This window comes from Hipposideros armiger, unplaced genomic scaffold, assembly GCF_001890085.2.
Source record: "Hipposideros armiger isolate ML-2016 unplaced genomic scaffold, ASM189008v1 scaffold_493, whole genome shotgun sequence".
NCBI classification, from domain to species: Eukaryota; Metazoa; Chordata; class Mammalia; order Chiroptera; family Hipposideridae; genus Hipposideros; species Hipposideros armiger.
In genome coordinates this window covers 629,089-647,693 of record NW_017731843.1, presented here as the reverse complement: position 1 = coordinate 647,693, position 18,605 = coordinate 629,089, and the positions used below count along the sequence as shown (strand labels likewise).

At 45.1% G+C, this 18,605-nt stretch overlaps 1 protein-coding gene across 1 annotated transcript in view; it reads right to left on the bottom strand.

Moving 5' to 3' along the window:
• Nucleotides 1-11,524: 11,524 nt before the first annotated feature.
• Nucleotides 11,525-18,605, bottom strand: part of CAPN13 (calpain 13) — an 83,063-nt gene continuing 75,982 nt past the window's right edge. The window contains exon 22 of the mRNA XM_019667280.1: nt 11,525-11,947. The gene's annotated coding sequence lies outside the window, so the exon portion shown is untranslated. The remainder of the gene's footprint in view (nt 11,948-18,605) is intronic.

The window sequence follows — 18,605 nt, the reverse complement described above, 5'->3', positions numbered from 1 at the left end:
ACAGCGACCACAGAGTTCCGTCTAAAACTCGGGTCTCCAGACACACGCTTGTTCTCTTTCTACTCACTGAATGGTACGCACACGGAGTGGCTGTAGGGTTGAGCAAGGGGAGGGAAGGCCTGAGTGTCAGGTGAAGGCAGTGGGGAACAAGTGAGGATTTCGGAGCAGGGGCGTGGCCAGCCGATTGGTGCTTTTGCCGAACAGCCCAGTCCTTGCTCATTCCTTCTGTTGGCCATGAGAAGGTTTGCCTGGAGAGGGAGGGAGGGAAAAACTGATCATACAAATCCTAGACCTGGGCCTGTGGTTAATTATATCCAGACCTGGGCCATATTTACTGTCCTGTGTCTTGATTTATTAACAAGGTAATTGGCCAGTCTGGTCTCATACCTGCCCCCAGGCCCCAGAGGGCTCCCTGAGGGGCATGAGGTGGCAATGCAGGTGAGCATCACGCTACTTCCACTGTCAGGGTCCTCCCACGTCTGCACCATGCTTACGAGGTGATAGCCCCTCAGTCAGCCACCATGGACCCCACTGTGTGCTGACAAAGGGGCTAGGCCCTTTGATGACATTATCTTATTTAAGTCTCACAAAAACCTAAGAGGCAGGGATTTTTTCCCCCTCTTCTAAGTAGAATAGATTTTAGAGCAGTTTTAGGTTCACAGAAAAATTGAGGGAAACAGAGAGAGTTCCCATGGACCTCGCCCCACCCAGGCACAACCTTCCCCACCATCAACATCCCCGCCAGAGCGGGACATCTGCTAACAATCCATGAACCTACACTGACACATTACCCCCCCCCAAAGTCCACAGTTTATATTAGGGTTCACTCTTGGTGTTCTACTTCTATGGGTTTTGGACCAGAGATGCAAATTAATTTTTATTCATTTATTTTCTTTCTTATTAAACTTATTGGGGTGATACTGGTTAATAAAATTATATAGCGTTCAAGCGTACAATTCTATTACACATCGTCGTATTGCATTGCGTGCTCGCCGCCCAAAGTCAAATCACCTTCCGTCACCGTATATTTGACTCCCTCTAACCTCTTCTATTCCCTGCTCTTTCCCTCTGGAAACTACCCTTCTGGTTGTCTGTCTCTGAGTTTGTTTTTTTGTTCATTTGTTGCTTTCAGTTTTATATTCCACATATGAAATCATATGGTTTTCGACTTTTTCTGTCTGACTTATTTCGCTTAGCATAATAATCTCAAGATCCATCCATGCTGTCGCAAATGGCAGTATTTTATCTTTTCTTAGGCTGAGTAATATTCCATTGTATATATGCACCACATCTTCTCTATCAAGTCATCTATCGAAGGATGCTTTGCTTGTTTCCACGTCTTGGCCACTGTGAATAATGCTGCAATGAACATAGGGGTACATATATCTTCACAGAGGGATTGCTGGGTCCTGTGGTAATTCTATTCTTAACTTGTTGAGGAACCTCCATACTGTTTTCCACAGCAGCTGTACTAATTTATATTCCCACCATCAGTGTATGAGGGTTCCTTTTTCTCCACAACTTCTCCAACATTTGTTATTACTTGTCTTGCTGATAATAGGCATTCTAACAGGTGTGAGATGGTATCTCATTGTGGTTTTGATTTGCATTTCCCTAATAGCTAGTGAGGTTGAACATCTTTTCATACATCTGTTGGCCATTTGTATGTCTTCTTGGGAGAAGTGTCTGTTCAAGTATCTAGTTTCATTCTTTTGCACATGGCTTTCCAATTTTCCCAGCACCATTTATTGAAGAGGTTTTTTTGTTTTTCCATTGTATGTTTTTGGCTCCTTTGTCAAAAATTATTTGTACACATATATATGGGTTAATTTCTGGGTCCTCTATTCTGTTCCATTGGTCTGTGTGTCTGTTTTTCTGCCAATACTATGCTTTTTTGATTTTTGTCATGAAAGTTGGTATTTTTAAATGCTTGTTTACAGAGGAGAGCAGCTGGGTCCAGAGGGGTCAGGGCCAAGGCCACACAGCAGAGAGGTGGCAGGGGTCTGAGCCTGGACCTGCCCGACTCTATACCAAGCCGCAGGGTTTCCCATGGAGGACCCGCCATGTGACAGGCATGAGATGACCACTGCAGAGAAACCTGAGCAGGTAGAGTTGGTGGAGATCACAGACGCCCCTCAGCTAGGTTTTGCTTTGTAGTCACAAGGCCTAGTCTGCTGATACCGAGTTTCCTCACATCTCCCGCTGTCTGGGCAGTGTACCATGGAAGTGTTTAAGCTGTTCTCACCCTTCTGTAGGATTAAACAGGCTGGCTCTTGAGTCATTTCTGCATTTTTCCTCTTTCTGGATGTGATTTTAGAGCTGGCCATTTCTACAGTGACTCAGGAGAATTGTTCAGATATTGTAACATCAACGGGGCCCCAACTACTGGTGAACTAGATTACTATTCCTTAAAAAAGGCCACATTCCTGGCTTCCTCTCAACCTCTCTCACTCATATTTGGGTGTTTGGCTGGGGAGGGGGGCGGCAGGGGAGTACTAAGCATCCCTTCTCTGCACTGCTGGGGCTTCCTGGCCTGAGTTCTGGCCCACCTGGCAGACAGTGCCAAACCAGCCCCTCATGGGACCAACCTGGCCCTCCCCTGGCAGGGGCCCCGAGCCAAGAGATAGCTCCTCTCCCAGTGAGCCCATGGAAAGAGCATGGCTTTGGAGTGGGACCCACTTGCACCCAAATTTCAACTCGGCCCCTTGTATCTGTGTGGCCTTGGGCAAGACCCTCCATTTGTTTATCTGATAGCTGTGATGTTAATCCTTGCAAGAGGCTTTAAGGATAGGAGACAATGGGGCATAGTTCCTGGCACATGATAGGCATTCAAAAGCTAGCAGCTCTTATTCCTGAGCCAGAAGGGATTACCTCTAGCATGCTCTAGCTTTGAAACGCCTCCTGTCCAGAAAATATGCCTACAGGGACTGCCAGGCAAGGGGGCCAAGGCATCCCACAGCCCATCTTCCAATTATCCAGCTGACAAATAGGAATCAATTTTACTTCTGTTAGAGCTGTACAACTTCATCACCCATAAAACAGATCCATGTACCCTATCTGATTTTCATTTCAGAAACCAGGTATCAATATTGACCTTTCCACGGGGTGCTGGGGCTTAGAGGAGCTGTTAGCATGAAGTCTCCCCGCCCCCATCGCAGACCAGGCAGCTCCTCACTTTCCACTTCTAGCTCAGTGGAGGCGATGCTCCTGTCTTGGAGGATAGCAGGATTTCTGGGAAGTCTGTTAAATGCAGATTCCAGTCCCCGACCCCAATTTACTAAATTGGAACCTGCAGAGGTAAACCCAGGAGCCTGTTTTCATCAAGCTCTCCTTCCAGTGATTCTGGTTTGGGAATCACTGCCTTAGTGCACCCACAGGCATCTGCCTCACTGTGGGTCTCTCTCTCCCAGGAGGAGACCAAGAAGTAATGCTGAGAAGGTTTATGTGAGCTCATAGAAAAGGAGGGCTGAGGGGAAGAGAACAAACTCTTACTGTCTTTTTTTTTTTTTTTTTTAGCTGAGCCATCCTGCCACCTGTTGGCAGCTCAGCGGCTGCTCAGCTCGGGCTGACTCGANCGGCTGCTCAGCTCGGGCTGACTCGAACCGCTGTTGCTCAGAGCTCAAACTCTTGAGCGAGCTCTTAACCAACTGAGCCACTCAGCCGGCCCTTCTTACTGTCTTTTTTATTTTTAAAATATTTTATTGGGAAATCGGGGAAGGGAAACAGACAAGCTGCTGTCCTTTTGTTCTTCATTCTAGTTGTAGAGGACGTCGCTTCACTGGCCCATGTTGGTATTATCATTGCGCTCTTCCCGGGTGAGGCAGTCGCTTGCCGGTCATTGGACGGCTGCTCACAGCGGCTCATGGCAGCTCACAGCAGCTCACGAAAACTCACGCTAGCTGCCGGCCAGCCCCACTGCAGCCTACGCCATCGCCAGCGACTCACGGCAGCCCAGCTCCAGGTCGAGCTGTTGTTCAGCATCTTAGCTGTAGAGGGCGCAGTGTCACTGGCCCTCATGCAGGATCCGAACCGGGGCCCTGATGCTCAGAGCTGGCATCTCAAGCCAACTCTTAACCAATGTGCTACTCGGCCGGCCCAAACTCTTACTGTCTTTTATCCTTTACAGAGAGAGGCGCTGTTAGCTTGATGTAGTAACCCAGGCTCTAGGGCCACACATACAACTGCTTAAACACCAGTTCAGCTGTGTATATTGGCTGCATATCCTTCTCAGCTTACTTTTCCTTGCTTTTAGTGTCTTCTCAACATTAAAATGGGAATTCTAATATCTATTTCAAGGAATATTGTTTGAAATTATGAGATTCATGAGGCAAATGCATAACCCAGGGCCAGGCACAGTGTAGGTGTGCCTTTTATCAATTCGCTGCCTCTAAAGTCCGAAACCATCCTTCTTTGCCTGGCTTTGTAATGCTGGAGTTGGACCCTGTAAACCAGCAGTTCTCAACCTTCCTAATGCGGCGACCCCTTAATCTAGTTCCTCATGTGTGGTGACCCCCATCCATAAAATTATTTTCCTTGCTACTCTATAACTGTCATTGTGCTACTGTTATGAATCGTAATGTAAATATCTTTTTGTTTTCTGATGGTCTTAGGCAACACCTGTGAAAGGGTCGTTCAACCCCCAAAGGGGTTGCGATCCACAGGTTGAGAACCGCTGCAAAACAGTTCTCCTTTGCCAGATGGTGTAATGTTAGGATTTGTCAGCAGAGGGTGCTAGAGGGGCACTGCAAGGCATATGAAGGCAGAGCTCTCCCTCCTGGCTCCAGTGTGCCTTTTTACTTCCTACAGGGTGACGACTGCCCAACGCCCCCCCCCCACCCCCACCCCCGTCCCCGGCCTCTGGACTCTCTCACCCAGTGGTGCTTTCTTCAGTGAGATTTTCTGGCACTCAGCTGGTGGGACTTTCGTGCTCCAGCGTCATCGGCTGGTGCCCAGGTGAACTCCTCCGCCATCCAATGGGCCACAGCCACACTCTTTCAAACATGGTCTGCATCTCACCCACGTTCTTTGTTTCTTCTTTGGGTAACTCGCTCAGCCCTAGCTAGAGGCAGCAGTCGCTTCCTGCATTTTCTATACCTGTATTCCTTATTCCTCTTTTGTCCCTTTTAGAAGTTAACTACCTTTCTCTAATTAATAATTCTTTATATTAAAATTCCCCTGTTCAAACAGTTGGTAGGAGTTTTGTCTCCTGACTGGACCCTGACTAATAATAGTAGGTGTTTAAAATAATAGTTCACCTGCTCTCCACCACCAAAAAAAAAATGTATTTTTACATACACTATTTCATGACAATGGAAAAATCACCACACTGTGGCAACTCTAGAATTTACATCCTCAACTTGAACGAATGACTTCCTTGTTCAAGGGGTTCCAGGTTGTCAGCACCATATACTTTTTGGCAATGGTCTAGGGGAGGCCCTGAGGAATCAAGTGACACGAACACAGCCTCATCCAGCACTTTTGCAGTTTGCATACCGGAAAGCACCAAGGCCTTCCTTGCAAATCATGCAGTGATCAAAGATGATACTTTGAGAAAGACTAATAAACACAGATCAAAAGCTTGTGATAAGGAACATGGATCAAGAGGCAGAAAGCCCAGTTCTTCCAGGATAAGAATAACGTGGGGCTCAGGAAAGACCCAACTTGCTTAGCCTGTGTCCGCAGACATACCAAAATAGGGTGAGCGCCTGGGCCCTGAGGGGAGGCTCTGAAGCCTCAGCACACAACTCCTTTACACTCTTTGCAGGTTGTGGGGTGTCATTATAGGGAGAAACGTGTGTTAAAAAGAAACCGTCTTCATCGCTCTTTAAGGATACATGAACTCTATGGACTCCACCAGGAGGGTAAGATTCTGGGCCCAAAGTGGGTGAAACCAGGTGAATGGCCCCTTCGACACAAAGCTAGCTCAACAAGGCTTCCTTCTTGCTGTTTCTGTTCCTTTTCCCACCTCAGGGTCTGGTAGCCGGGAGGGACGCAGGCCTTGGTGTGGAACGCCTGCAGTCAGTGAGGCTGTGTGGTCCTGTCTCACAGCTGTGTGGAGGCGGGTATGTGGCAGGATTGTGCGTGATCACATGGGTGAAACCCAAGGGTCCCAGTGGTGAACTCTGGGCTGTGCCTTCCCAGGAGGGATAGCAATGCCTGCCACGTGGGCCTAGGATCCCTGACTATTGGCCATAAGCCACATCAGCGTCACAGTGAACAAGGCGGTTGGAAGGGAAGGGCTGAAGGGCCAAACTCCTATTTGAAGGAACTAAGGTCATACATAGAGGCAGTTCCAAGATTGAGACTACAACCTAGGGCCTTGCATTACTCACAATGTGGGTTAATGCTGCCCGTTTAACCACGGGGGAGTTCTGGACTTCGGCAAATGCTGAGAAGCGCTGTGATTAGTCAAGATGGCCACTAGGTGGCACTGTCTCCCCACCACCTAAGGCTACACTGTGGCCTGATTCTACCTCCCTAGAGCAATGTCAATGCTAATGGCTAACTTGGGGTAAGTGAAGGGGCTTTTGATTTCCATTGTCACAAACATAAAAACAGCAGACGCTCCCAGGCTGAGTGGAGGAAGAGAGCACTGTTCGATTTAGTTCCCCAGAGAGCGGGTCCCAGTAAGAGATGCTGTTGCTGCATCGCTAGGGGCTCCTTTCCTGGAAAATTGCTGCCCCTTAATCATGATTGCAGATTAGAATCCTTAGGACCTGGCTCCCCAAGTTTGTGATGTGGAAGGGGCCTTAGAGATCTTCAAGTTAGGCCCCTTCATTTTAGAGAAGGAGGCCCAGAAAGAGAAGGCCATTTCCCAAAGTACACAGAGCTGGAAGGAGGCAGAGCTGGGACTTGAACCCGAGACTCTAGAGTCCGGGCCCAGTACTCCACCATGACCCCTGTCTTTACCCTGCACATGTTCAGTCATTCATTCTCTGAACACTGACTGAGCACAGACTATATGCTACTGTATTTCCCCATGTATAAGACGCACCCTTTTTCAAAAAATTTGGGGTCTAAAAACTGGGTGCGTCTTATACAGTGGTTGTATGAGCACCAAAAACAAGCACGAAAAAAGCGGGAAACGCAAGTGAAAAAATCTACAACCACTGTATAAGACGCACCCAGTTTTTAGACCCCAAATTTTTCGAAAAAGGGTGCGTCTTATACATGGGGAAATACGGTATTTTCTTTTCTTTGTGGCTGAACAGAATTGGCAACTCTTCAAGATATAACTTGACACGTCATGTCAATGACCAAATCAGGGTGGCATAGCTGGGGGTCAGTTTCCTTCCCCTTGGTATTTGCCAACATCATCCACTCTTTATGCACAATATCAGAAATGAGACCAGAATTCAGGCAAAGATGGAGTCAGAAGGTAATAGAGCAATTCACAGAAATGGCAGCTCAGATGATACATGCTTCATCCGGGCTGGTGGGAGGCTCCTTCCTCTGGTGCCCACACTGGATACTTGAGCGGGAAGGAACCTCTGGAAGGTGGATGCTTCAAAGCTGCAACAACTATGACCACCAGATGGCAGTGTTTTATTACATCCTGCCTGGTCAAAGGGACTCTTTTTTCCTAGCACTGAGGAAAGTAAATCTTTTAAGAGAACTGGGAGTGTTTAAAATAACAGCCTAAGTGTGGAAAAGAGAAAGATATACCAGTCTGGACTTGAAATTAATCTCTCAAAGTGAGTCATTTTATTGTCTTGCCTATCTCTCCTCCCACTCCAGCAACTATATAGTTGACACAGACGTAAAGTTGGAGAATTATGTCTCGTGTCCAAACCCCTTCCACATGACCCTTCTCTCATGGTCCAGATTTGTTCATAACCTTAGAAACCCTCTCAGGGAATGTGATGGTCTCAGAAAGAACGGTCTGGAACCTTATTAGAGATGTCCCAGCCTGTGGAGCCTCAAGCCAACCCACTGTCCTCTCCACTCTCGTCTACCAGGCTGCAAAGTCGGGCCCAGTTCCCCATTCTGCATCTGTCTTCTCAGATACAGCCATCATCTGGTTTGCAGCAGCCCAGTACTGCTGTTGCACTCATTATTGACCATTCTGCTGGGATATTAAGCACTTTGGACTAGGCTGGGGGATGGTTAATCAAAAACCTTGTCAGAGTGATAGATTCTTCTAGGATTATTGCTTAATTAGTTTGCTCAAAGGTAAAAATCAACTAGGCTATCAGTTCCCTGGAAGCTTCAAGGGAGGGGAAGAGTGGGCTAGAAGGTGGTAGGGAGGAATCTTGGAGCTGCCCCAGGCAGCAGTGGGGGGCAGGTGGGCAGTCTCTGACCAGAGCAGGCCTCAAGCTTGAATTCATTAGGCATTTCTCCCAGGTTGATGCAGCCCAGAGCATTTCCACTGTTCAGTGAAATTGCAAAAGCAGCGATTCCTGAAATGTCATCCAAGGACCACAAACATTACTTGGGGAGCTTGAAACAATGCAGATTCGCAGGCCTAACCCCAGACTTTCTGGGTCAGAATTTCCAAAGCTTTTTAAAAAAGTTATTCCAGTTGATTTTTACGCACAGGAAAGTTTGAGTCAGAGCCACAACCCTGGTCAGTATTGGGCAAATCAACATTTCTACTGGCAATGGGTTTCAAATGACTGGGCTCTATTGCCAACACTCCCACCAACATCCATAGATACCAGTCTTCTTCCTTCTGTTTCAGTCTCCTGATTTCTGTCTTATACTCTGTCTCTCCCACCTTATTTTGTCTATACGGCTCCCTGCCATGCCTCATTTGTCTGCGCCCCTGTCTGTCTGAATCTTCCTTCTTCCCCCAGCTCCCCATCTCCATCTGCTTCTCTTTCCTCCTCTCCATTTTTCTTGGCTCTCTGTGCTATTGTCTGTTGACACACGAGGCCCTCTATACCCCCTTCTATACTCTCCCCTGTATGGCAAGGGCTGGAAGCCTGGAACCGCCTTTCCAGGAGAGTTCCAGGTATACTCTAAGTCCCACCAGCGAGATGCACGTGTGTGGCATTTGGAAGGCAGGCGATAACAGTGTTATCATTCGGCCTCCAGCCGCACAGGCAGGTATGTGGCTTCAGCAGATGTGAGGTTTCATCCTGCAAGTCACCTGCCTTAGGGCTGCAGACAGTTATGACCATTTCTGATAGCCCCCTGTAGTATCTGGCTAGGGTAGCGGCAGCAGCTTGTTGGTGCTGAAAGCTAGTGGTGAACCTAGGAGTTAGTGGTGACTTTCTCTGGCCTTTGTTCCTCCAGCCCATCCAACAGGTTTGGAAGTATCCCAATCCCTGTGTTAAATCTCTGTCTTGAAATGCCTTGAGTGGCTCCTGTTTTCCTGCCTGACATGCTCTCTGTTTTTCCCCCCCACTTAAGCTCTACCTCTATTCTACACGCTCCCGTTTTCCTACCCCTGCCCCCAAACTGGTTATAATATGAAACTGAAAGTTTTAAATGTTTAGTTTGGGTTAAGTTACATTATCTCTATTCTTAATTTAAAACATGGATAAGTTGAACATTTTTTTAAGTTGGAAAAGCCCCAACTGAGCTGAGTTGCCACTTGGATTCTGTCCTAGGTCAGGGAGGAGCAAAGGGGGTGGGGAAGGGGGCGGGAAGGAGGAAGGCCCCTGCATGGCAACCCCCTATGATTTCCCACTGCAAACCCTGCCGCTGTCCCCCTGGGCCAGTCAAGCAAAGGGGCCCATTTCTGTTCTAGGGAGATGCAAGACTGCCATCACCCCCACGCCACTGGGTATGCATGTGGAGGTGCTTTCTGGGGCTGGGCTTCCCATACACACACACACTTTTAGATGTTCACTGTCTCTGGGGGTAACCCCAGCTCCAAGGAAGTGGGCCAGCCTAGCACCCAGCTGCTGCAGAGGGCACAGTCACTGAGTTAAGGGACTTGGGTTTCTGTCCAGGACCTGCCGCTTCTAAAGGGGTGGCCACCTCTTCTCGGGGCCTCAAGGGCGTCACCTATAAAATGGCAAGGAGAGCCCGGCCACCCTTTCTTCCCTCATGCAGTTGCAGAAACTCTGGGGAATCTGGGGTCATTGGTTCCTTGAGGGCCCTTGCCTTTCCACCGCTCTCTGTCTGGCACCCACTGTGCTCCTTGCTCACCACCTCATTTTCCAGAGACAACACAACCTGCTCCAGGGTGCACAGGTAAGAAGCTGGCAAAAGCAGCGTGTCCGAAGCCTTGCTTCAGAGGTCTCTCTTGACCTTGGATGAAGGATGTGGGGAGCCCTGAGAAGGTACAGCCTAGGGACAAGCTGGCTGATCTGCCTTGTGCTGAGGCTGAGGATCAAGGCCTTCCCTCTTATGGGGGGATAGGGACCAAGTTCTCCCTAGTCCTACGTAGAGAAGCCAGACCCCTTTGCCACGGCCATGCACAGCCTCCCTGAGCCCTCTGGCCCCAATGCAACTGTGAGAGTCAGTTTTTCAATTAATCAATTGAGTAACCTTTCCCTTTATATCCTGTTTAAAGAGAAAATAAAAAACTTGTTCCTGAGCTAAGCCCTGTGAGGGAGGACACTACTCTGCATCTTATGGGCACCCATCCTGCTGGCACAGAGGGGGCACGGCCTTTCCTGGGCTGCTTACCATGGACCCTAGTACTGTCAAATTCCTCCTTTCTCGTCTCCCAGGGCCCAAGCAGGCCCAAAAGGAGCCTGGGGTGATGTGCGGTTGGGGCAGCAAAGTGTGCAGGTGTGTTGGATTTTCTACCCAGACATCATGTGAAGGTCATCTCTGAGTCCTGCCAGAAATGGTTCATTTGTTCTTCTGGGCTTTCCCTTTTTTAGCAGAGTCTATGTTGACCTATCGGTACTGGTATTTTGTGTGCTGAACAGCTTGTGTAACAGGGCAATCTGATAGCTCAGGACTCCAAGTCTTCAGGCATTCGCTCTGTCCTCCTCCAAAGTCAGTGCTGATAGCCACGGCCATCTATCCTGGTTAACCAAGCACAGGGCCAGGGGGCAAAATGACCTGGCGCAAGCTTTGCTGTATCTGACGCTGCTATACCACTGAAATGATTGTGAACACTTAGCAGCAGTCCCTGTGGGATGCAGGCTAGTTGGCTGTGTGTTTGTACTTGTACCATGAAGTGTCCACTTGTGAATGCTGACCTTGCTGAGCACGGGAGTTTGCATAATGGCTCCCCCTGTTCATACCACCTGCCATCTGAAGGTGTCTGGTCAGAAAAGTCACACTGAGGAAGATCCCCACCCGGCTGTCCTCCTGACACACAGAACTGTGAGGATTTGCCCACTGGGGAGATGCCTCCAGGAATGAGCTCCCAAACCACAGATTCTCTTGAGTGGGGTCTGGCCTGGGCATTTTCTGGAACCTCTTCTGTACTCTAGTTGGCCATGATCTTTTGGCGAGACATAATGACCGCTTGATGGATAAAGAGGGAGGGAGGTGACCGCCTTGTTGGCTGGATTCTCCCTTCCCTAAATGTATTTTTCATCCTGAACTTAGATCCTACTTGTCACAGAGTCCAAGACCATAAATGGAAATCATGTTTTATTTTGCTATTTGGCTGTGAAACAATAATCAGGATTCAGACACTGAAGAGTATGATTATTCTGCAAACACCCAGTGGACCACTCCCGTGTCACCTGGAGAAACTTGTGGGTGGGCAGACTGGCTCATTCTGGCTTTTCCAAGAAATGAGCTGGACTGGTGGGAGGGGAGCGAGATGTAGCTTCTCCCCTTCTTTCCTGCAGTGGAACATCTCCTGCTTTATTTTCCAGGTGATTCCAGGCCGGTGTCTTGTGCTCAGATGGCCTTCTCTGTGACCTTGGGGTTACCAGCGCCTGACCCAGCTGAGGACCTGTCCCAGGTTCCTTGAAGTCAACTTTGACTACATTTCCAGCAGGGCAGGTGTCATTTGCTTCACACACACAGAAGGCAGCACAGTCTGTTGGAATGAAAACAGATTCTTGCATGATCACTGGAGCTGGTCCTGGAGAAAGAGAGAGATGCTCAAACACAGAAAGCCCCAGGAGAATAAAGAAGCTTTCATTCCTTTAAGTAACCACAGAGGCCCAGCCCCATTCCTGCAGATACTGTTTGGGACCACCAGACAGCAGAGGGGGCACATGTACCACCTGCTGGCAAGCCTGCACCAGTTCCATCATGCCCATGGCTCCCCAATGGATGAAATATCTCCATCTCATTCTTCACAATTCCTTGGAAGCACCCTATACACATATTCTGCCCTGAGTGCAAACTGCAGCCCATTTAGCACCTGAGGTGCCACAGCAAAGTGGAAGAAAAGTTGGGGAGCAGATGGTTCTCCTCTGACCCTCCTGGGCAGGTTGCAAGGACCCTGACCAGAGGCAGCTATAACCACAACAGCTTTGTTCTCTGTTCCAGCTGAGCTCCGCTCTGCTGGCTGTGGACTCCTGTGGAAGAGTGGCTCTTCTCGTGTGCATGCCTCTTGGATTAAAGCGACATTCTTGGATAGAGATTTTTTTCTACAACTATAGTCAGCCAACTTGCCTGCTCCCATGGTAAAGAAGCCTCAACTCTTCTCTGTCTCCCTCCTCTTCCCTTGAGTCTCAGGCTATTTTCCAGTTTGCTGATTTATTTTTCATAAAAATCCAGCCTAATTATACAGAATTTAAAAATTCAAATAGTATTATAAGGCATGAAGGAAAACCAGCAGTCTCCTATTCCATTCCTCTCCTAAATTCCTCTCTCCAAGCTCTTTCTTCTGATGCTGACTCCATATTTCTAAATAATGTGCTTACACAGTTACCCTATTGGCTTATCGATGTTAAATGCCTATTGACTTATGATGGAAGATGGAGTTGGGGTGCTCCTAGCCCACTTTCATACCTGTATCTTTGCTTCTTGTATTCTCTAATAGATTTATGTCACATTTTTTTGTTAAATCAATATTCAATTTTTATTTTATTACAGTTATGAATGTACTGTTCACTGCTGAGTGAAGAAATACTCTAGGATCACATTTTCTTTCTTCTATAATTCTTTGTTCTTCCAGGAATTAATAATTACCTCATTTAAAAAATCTGCTTAGTCTATGTCATTATCCTAATAATTCTTCCAAAACTCTCCAGCAGAATTTCAAAATCCTTCTGAACACAATTTTCCCCGTGATTAAGCAATCAGATAAAACTACTGGTTCCTTTTTTCCCAGAGGTCGTTCCTTCTGGTTCCTACAGGGCCTCTTGCTCTCTTGTTCAGCTGCACAGCTTTGGTCCTTGAACAGTTAGATCTCCTGTTTCCTGGATTCCAACTCTTTCTCCTTCTTGGTTTATGCCCTTGGAGTGTCCATGTCATTTTCCTAGTTGGATACATTTCTCTTTGAAAGCCAACTCTGGAAAGCTAGACACCATGGATTTACAAGGTGCCTGGTCATCACCACATGTCTCTTTGCCAAAAGAAGTAGGGAGTTTTCACACCACCAGAGGCAATCCAGACTCCCAACTCTCAAAAAGAATTTCCTTGGTCTGAATAATAGAGAGATGGATTTATTAGGATAGAAGCAGACCCACTCTGGTGAAACTGTTGCTGGTAAATCAGCAGGACCAGGGTTACTGCTGCTCATATTTTACCTTCATGCAGAGAACAAGAAACTGGCCCATTCTTCAAGACACTTGATTTCTGTGTAGTGGGAAATGGTTATAACTACTAACTTTATTAGAACAAGGCACTTTACTGCCATATTGACAGTAGATCAACATGAACGTAGATGACATCAGCTCCACAAACACTCAGCAGGGTGTGACTTGCAGTGTATTAAACCTCTAGACTTTGAAATCAATTAAGATCAACATAGCCTCAAATGTCCAAGGAACATATACCAGTGCACTGAGTATTAGCATTTTTAAAGTATGAACTTGATATCTTTTAAAATTTTACACATAAACTTTGCTCACAATGCAGCAATGAAGGTGCATGCTTGTTCAAATGAAATAGATATGATCGAGGAGGGGAGGAAGAGGAGTTGTCTGGTGGCACATTTCTAAATCCTAATTTACTGAGCCTGAGGAGAGCAGATGGACTGAAGATGTGAGAGAGAGAACCAGAGGTGTGCTCACAATGGGAGCACACCCCAGCTTGCCGGGTGAGTCCAAGGGCAGGTAGAAGCTTGTACACAGTTTGTGGGGAGTGACCTGGAAGGGAAGTAGACTGGCGAGGGGCTGCAGCAACCCTAATCCCTGGGGGAATCTCACTTCGTTTATCTGATCAGGCCCTTATGTGTTTCAGTGACTGCTTCATTGCACAGAGGACTAAATGAGAGGGGAGAGGGAATTCTTCTCTGGATTGAATACTGGCCAACAACGAAAGTCTCTTTGCTAACCTGAGGGTGATGGAAATTCTGGAAGAATGCAACTTTGACTTTGTAGTAGCAAAGTAAGGGAATATTGGGCAGAAGTGAAATGTGCCCTGGACTCAGGAAAGCTGATTTCAAAGAGGTGAGAAGATCAATGGGTCAGAAAATAGCCTTAATGAAAGAGTATTGATCATGATGTATTAGAGATTATATCAAGATAATGTTAACTATCTGCTCCCCAGTAATCCCAGTGGGGAAGAAAATAGAGAAATAGCTGAAATATCAGAAGTCTTGGGTTTAAGGCAATATTACAAAAGTTGCAATGAGGACAAGATAAAGGAAGACACAAATATGAAAGGACAATTCCATTCAGTCATTTGGGAAATCATTACTGAATGTTTTCTGTATGCTAGGCACTTTGCTATGTGCTAAGGAGATAGCAACAAATAAGATATATGTAGGCTTACAGTGTGTCAGGGAATACAGACATCATGCCAGTAATTAAAAGTGTGTTGACTCAGCTAACTACAAATAGAGGGAAATTCCTCGACTTGACCAATGATATCTACAAAACCCCCAGAGCTAAACATCATGCTGATTGGTAAAAGACTGGGCATTCTCTCCCAAGATCAGAAACAAAAGAGTGCCTGCTGTCTGCGCCTCTATTCAGCACTCTAGAAGTTCTAGCCAGGACATTAGACAAGAAAAATAAAAAAAAGCCATCCACACTGGGATGGAAGAAGTAAAACTATCTCCGTTTGCAGATGTAATTTTGTATATAAAATCCTAAGGAATTCCCTAAAAAAACTATTAGAACTAAGAAATGACTTCAGCAAGGTGACAGAATATAAGATCAATATACAAAAATCAATCTTATTTTTATACATTAGCAATGAGCAATCTGAAAATAAAATTATTTATGATAGCATCAAAAAACAATACAATACTTAGGAATAAAGTTAACAAAGGAAATGTAGGACTTCTACATTATAAACAGCAAAATATTTTTGAAAGAAGTTAAAGAAGATCTAAAAAAAAAAAAAGTGGAGAGACATTCTCATGCCCGTGAATCAGAAAACTGTATATTGTGTATTGTGAATATGGAAATACTCCCCAAATTGATCCACATATTTATGTAATTGCTATTAAAATCCCAGCTGTCTTTCTTTTTCTCCTGACTTTGTCAAGCTGATCCTAAAATTCATATGCAAATTCAAGGAACACAGAATCACCAAAAAAACCTTGGAAAAGAAAACCAATTTGGAGGACTCACAGTTCCTGATTTCAAAACTTATACAAAAATATGGTAATCAACACAGTGTGTTACTGGCATAAGGAAAGACATATAGATAAATGGAATAGAATTTAAGGTTCAGAAATAAATCTTTATATTACGATAAATTGATTTTTGGAAAGGGTGACAAGAGAATAAAATGGTCAAAGAATAGTCTTTTCAACAGAAGTGGTGCTGGGAAACCTGGATCCACACGTGCAAAAGAAAAATCTTGGACCCCTACATCACACCATATACAAAAATTACCTCAAAATGGATCAAATCTAGTGTTAGAGCTAAATTATAAAAACTTTAGGGGAAAAACATAGAAGTAAATATTCATGATCTTGGGTTAGGCATCGATTTCTTAGATATAACACCAAAAGTGTAAGTGACAAAAGAAAAAATAGATAATTTGGACTTCATCAAAATGAAAAACTCATGAAATTTGAGTTTCATGATGTCATCAAGAAACTTAAAAGACAACCTGAAGTATGGGAGAAAAGTTTTCCATTCCTCTCCTAAATTATATACATGATTAATATACATGATTAATATACATGAATAATATACATGATTAAGGGACTTGTACTAGAATATATACATCTATATCTATATACCTTACAATTCAGTAACAAAAATGTAACTAATGTAAAAGTGGACAAATGATTTAAAAAGACATTTCTTCAAAGAAGATACACAAATGGCCAATAAGCACCAATAAGATACACAAGCCATCACAAGCCATCAGGGATCAAAACCAAATATGGTATCACTTCACACACTCTAGGATGGCTATAATAAAAATGCCAGGCAATAACAAGTGTTGGAGAGGATGTGGAGAAACTGGAACTCCCATTCACTGCTGGTAGGGATGTAAAATGGTACAGCTGCTTTGGAAAACAGTTTGACATTTCCTCAAAATGTTACACATATAGTTAACATATGACCCAGCAATTCCACTCTTAGCGAAACATCCAGGCCAAATGAAACCATACATCTGTGCAAAGACTTGCACACAAACTTTCATAGCAGGATTATCCACAATAGCCTAAAAGTAGAAACTACCTAAATGTTCATTAAGTTATGAATGGATGAATAAAATATGGTATGTCAACAAAATATTATTTGGCACTAAAAAGGAATGGCGTCTTGATATATGCTATCACAGGGATGAATGGTGAAAATATTATGCTAAGTGAAAGAAGTCAGTCACAAAAGACCACACATTACATTATTCCAATTATATACAATGTCTAGATTAGGCAAACCTATAGATTCAGAAAATAGAATCGAGGTTGCCTAGGACTAGAAGGGTCAGGCAAAAACAGGAAGTGACTGCTAATGGGCATGAGGTTTCTTTTTGTGGTGATGAAAAACACCCTGCAATTATGACTGTGGTGATGGTTGCACACCTCTGTGACTGTATTGAAAACCATTCAACTCTACACCTTAAATGGGTAAACTCTATGGTGTGTAAATTATATCTCAATAAGCCTGTTAAAATAAAAGGAAGAAGTGGGCAGCAACAAAAAATGTTATGATGGGGGACGTGTGCTATGTGAGTAAATAATACAGGGACCCAATAGGGCTAAGACATGAGGATCAGGAGTTCTGTAACTAACCTCAGGGCTGAGCAGACAGTAAGGACAAAGGACCTGAGCTTGAGACAAGAATAAAACATTAAAGGAAATAAAGGTAACGTTGGTGTGGTGGAAGTAGAGTGCAGGAAGGAGAGAGACAAAGGATGGTTAGATAGGTGGGCAGGGGCCAGATGATGCAGGCCACCTTTATGCCCTTCGACTTTCCTGAATATCAATGGGTAGACATCGAAGGGTTTTCACCTGGGGAGTACACCGATTAGATTTGAATTTTTAAAAGTATACTCAGGCTACAGGAAATTGATTGGAGGGGTATGGGAGGGTATAGGAAAATCAGATAGGGAGCCAATGCAAAAATCAGGGAGAGAGATGATGTCTGAGAAATCTGAATTGAAGTCGTTTGAGAGGGAAGTGGGAGGTGAGGATGTGGAAACAATGAGCTCTCGATGAAGTCTGGCTGTAAAGCGAGGAGAGAGATGGAGCTGTAGCTGGAAGGGAATTTGAGACGGAGGAAATTTAAAAGATAAGCATGTTTAAACAGGAATTAGGAGGCTCCGGAAGAGAGAGGTTTAGTATTCAGAAGTCAGAGGAGAGAATTCATTCAATCAAGCCCTTACAAGGAGGAAGGTAGTGAGATCCAGAACCTCCTCAGAGGGCTATGCCCTCTGAGCATAACAGGAGGCGAGTAGGAGATGATGACAGATGAAAGCGGGATTGTAGATTTGCAGGTAGAACTTATGCATCTTCCTGCCTCCAAGTCTGCAAAGCAGTCCATGAGCCAAGAGTGAGTGGATATGCTTTAAGAATGTGGTGTCAGTGGGTGGTGATTAATGAGGAAGGCAGGGGAGCAGTCTTAGGGATGATGACAGGCATTAATGAAAGAGACTGAAACACACAGAACCATGCCTCCTAAATTATACTTCTTCCATAATCTTAAGGAACAGGAAGTGTGGAAAAATTAGTTAAGAGGAATTGGGAGCCTATACAGGAGAAAGGACAATGAGAGAGTCCCGTTATTTCAAAAGTTTAAGCTTTTGGTCTTTTGTGCAGAATCAGCTTAAAGATGAAACGGAAGAATCAGTTCTGATATTAGAAATCACACAGACTGAAACAGGAATCAGGCAGATTGGAAATTAGAAATGATCAAATGTTTTGTTTTCAAAAACGAATGAAAGGGGAGTTCAAATAAATACAGTTGGATCTCATTAACTTGGACCTCTGCAATATTTGTTAATGTGTGTTCATTAATAATCACCAAGTGTTCATCAGGAAATGTTTATGCTAAAATATTATTTCTTTATGGAGTCAGTGTCTGTGTCTTGATTTCAAGGCATATTATTGGGAGATTAAATAAATGCTATTTACAAAAATAATCGTGTCCCAGAATGTGTTGATCACAGGACTGGTACATAGGAGAACTGCATACTCCACAGGGACATTGGCA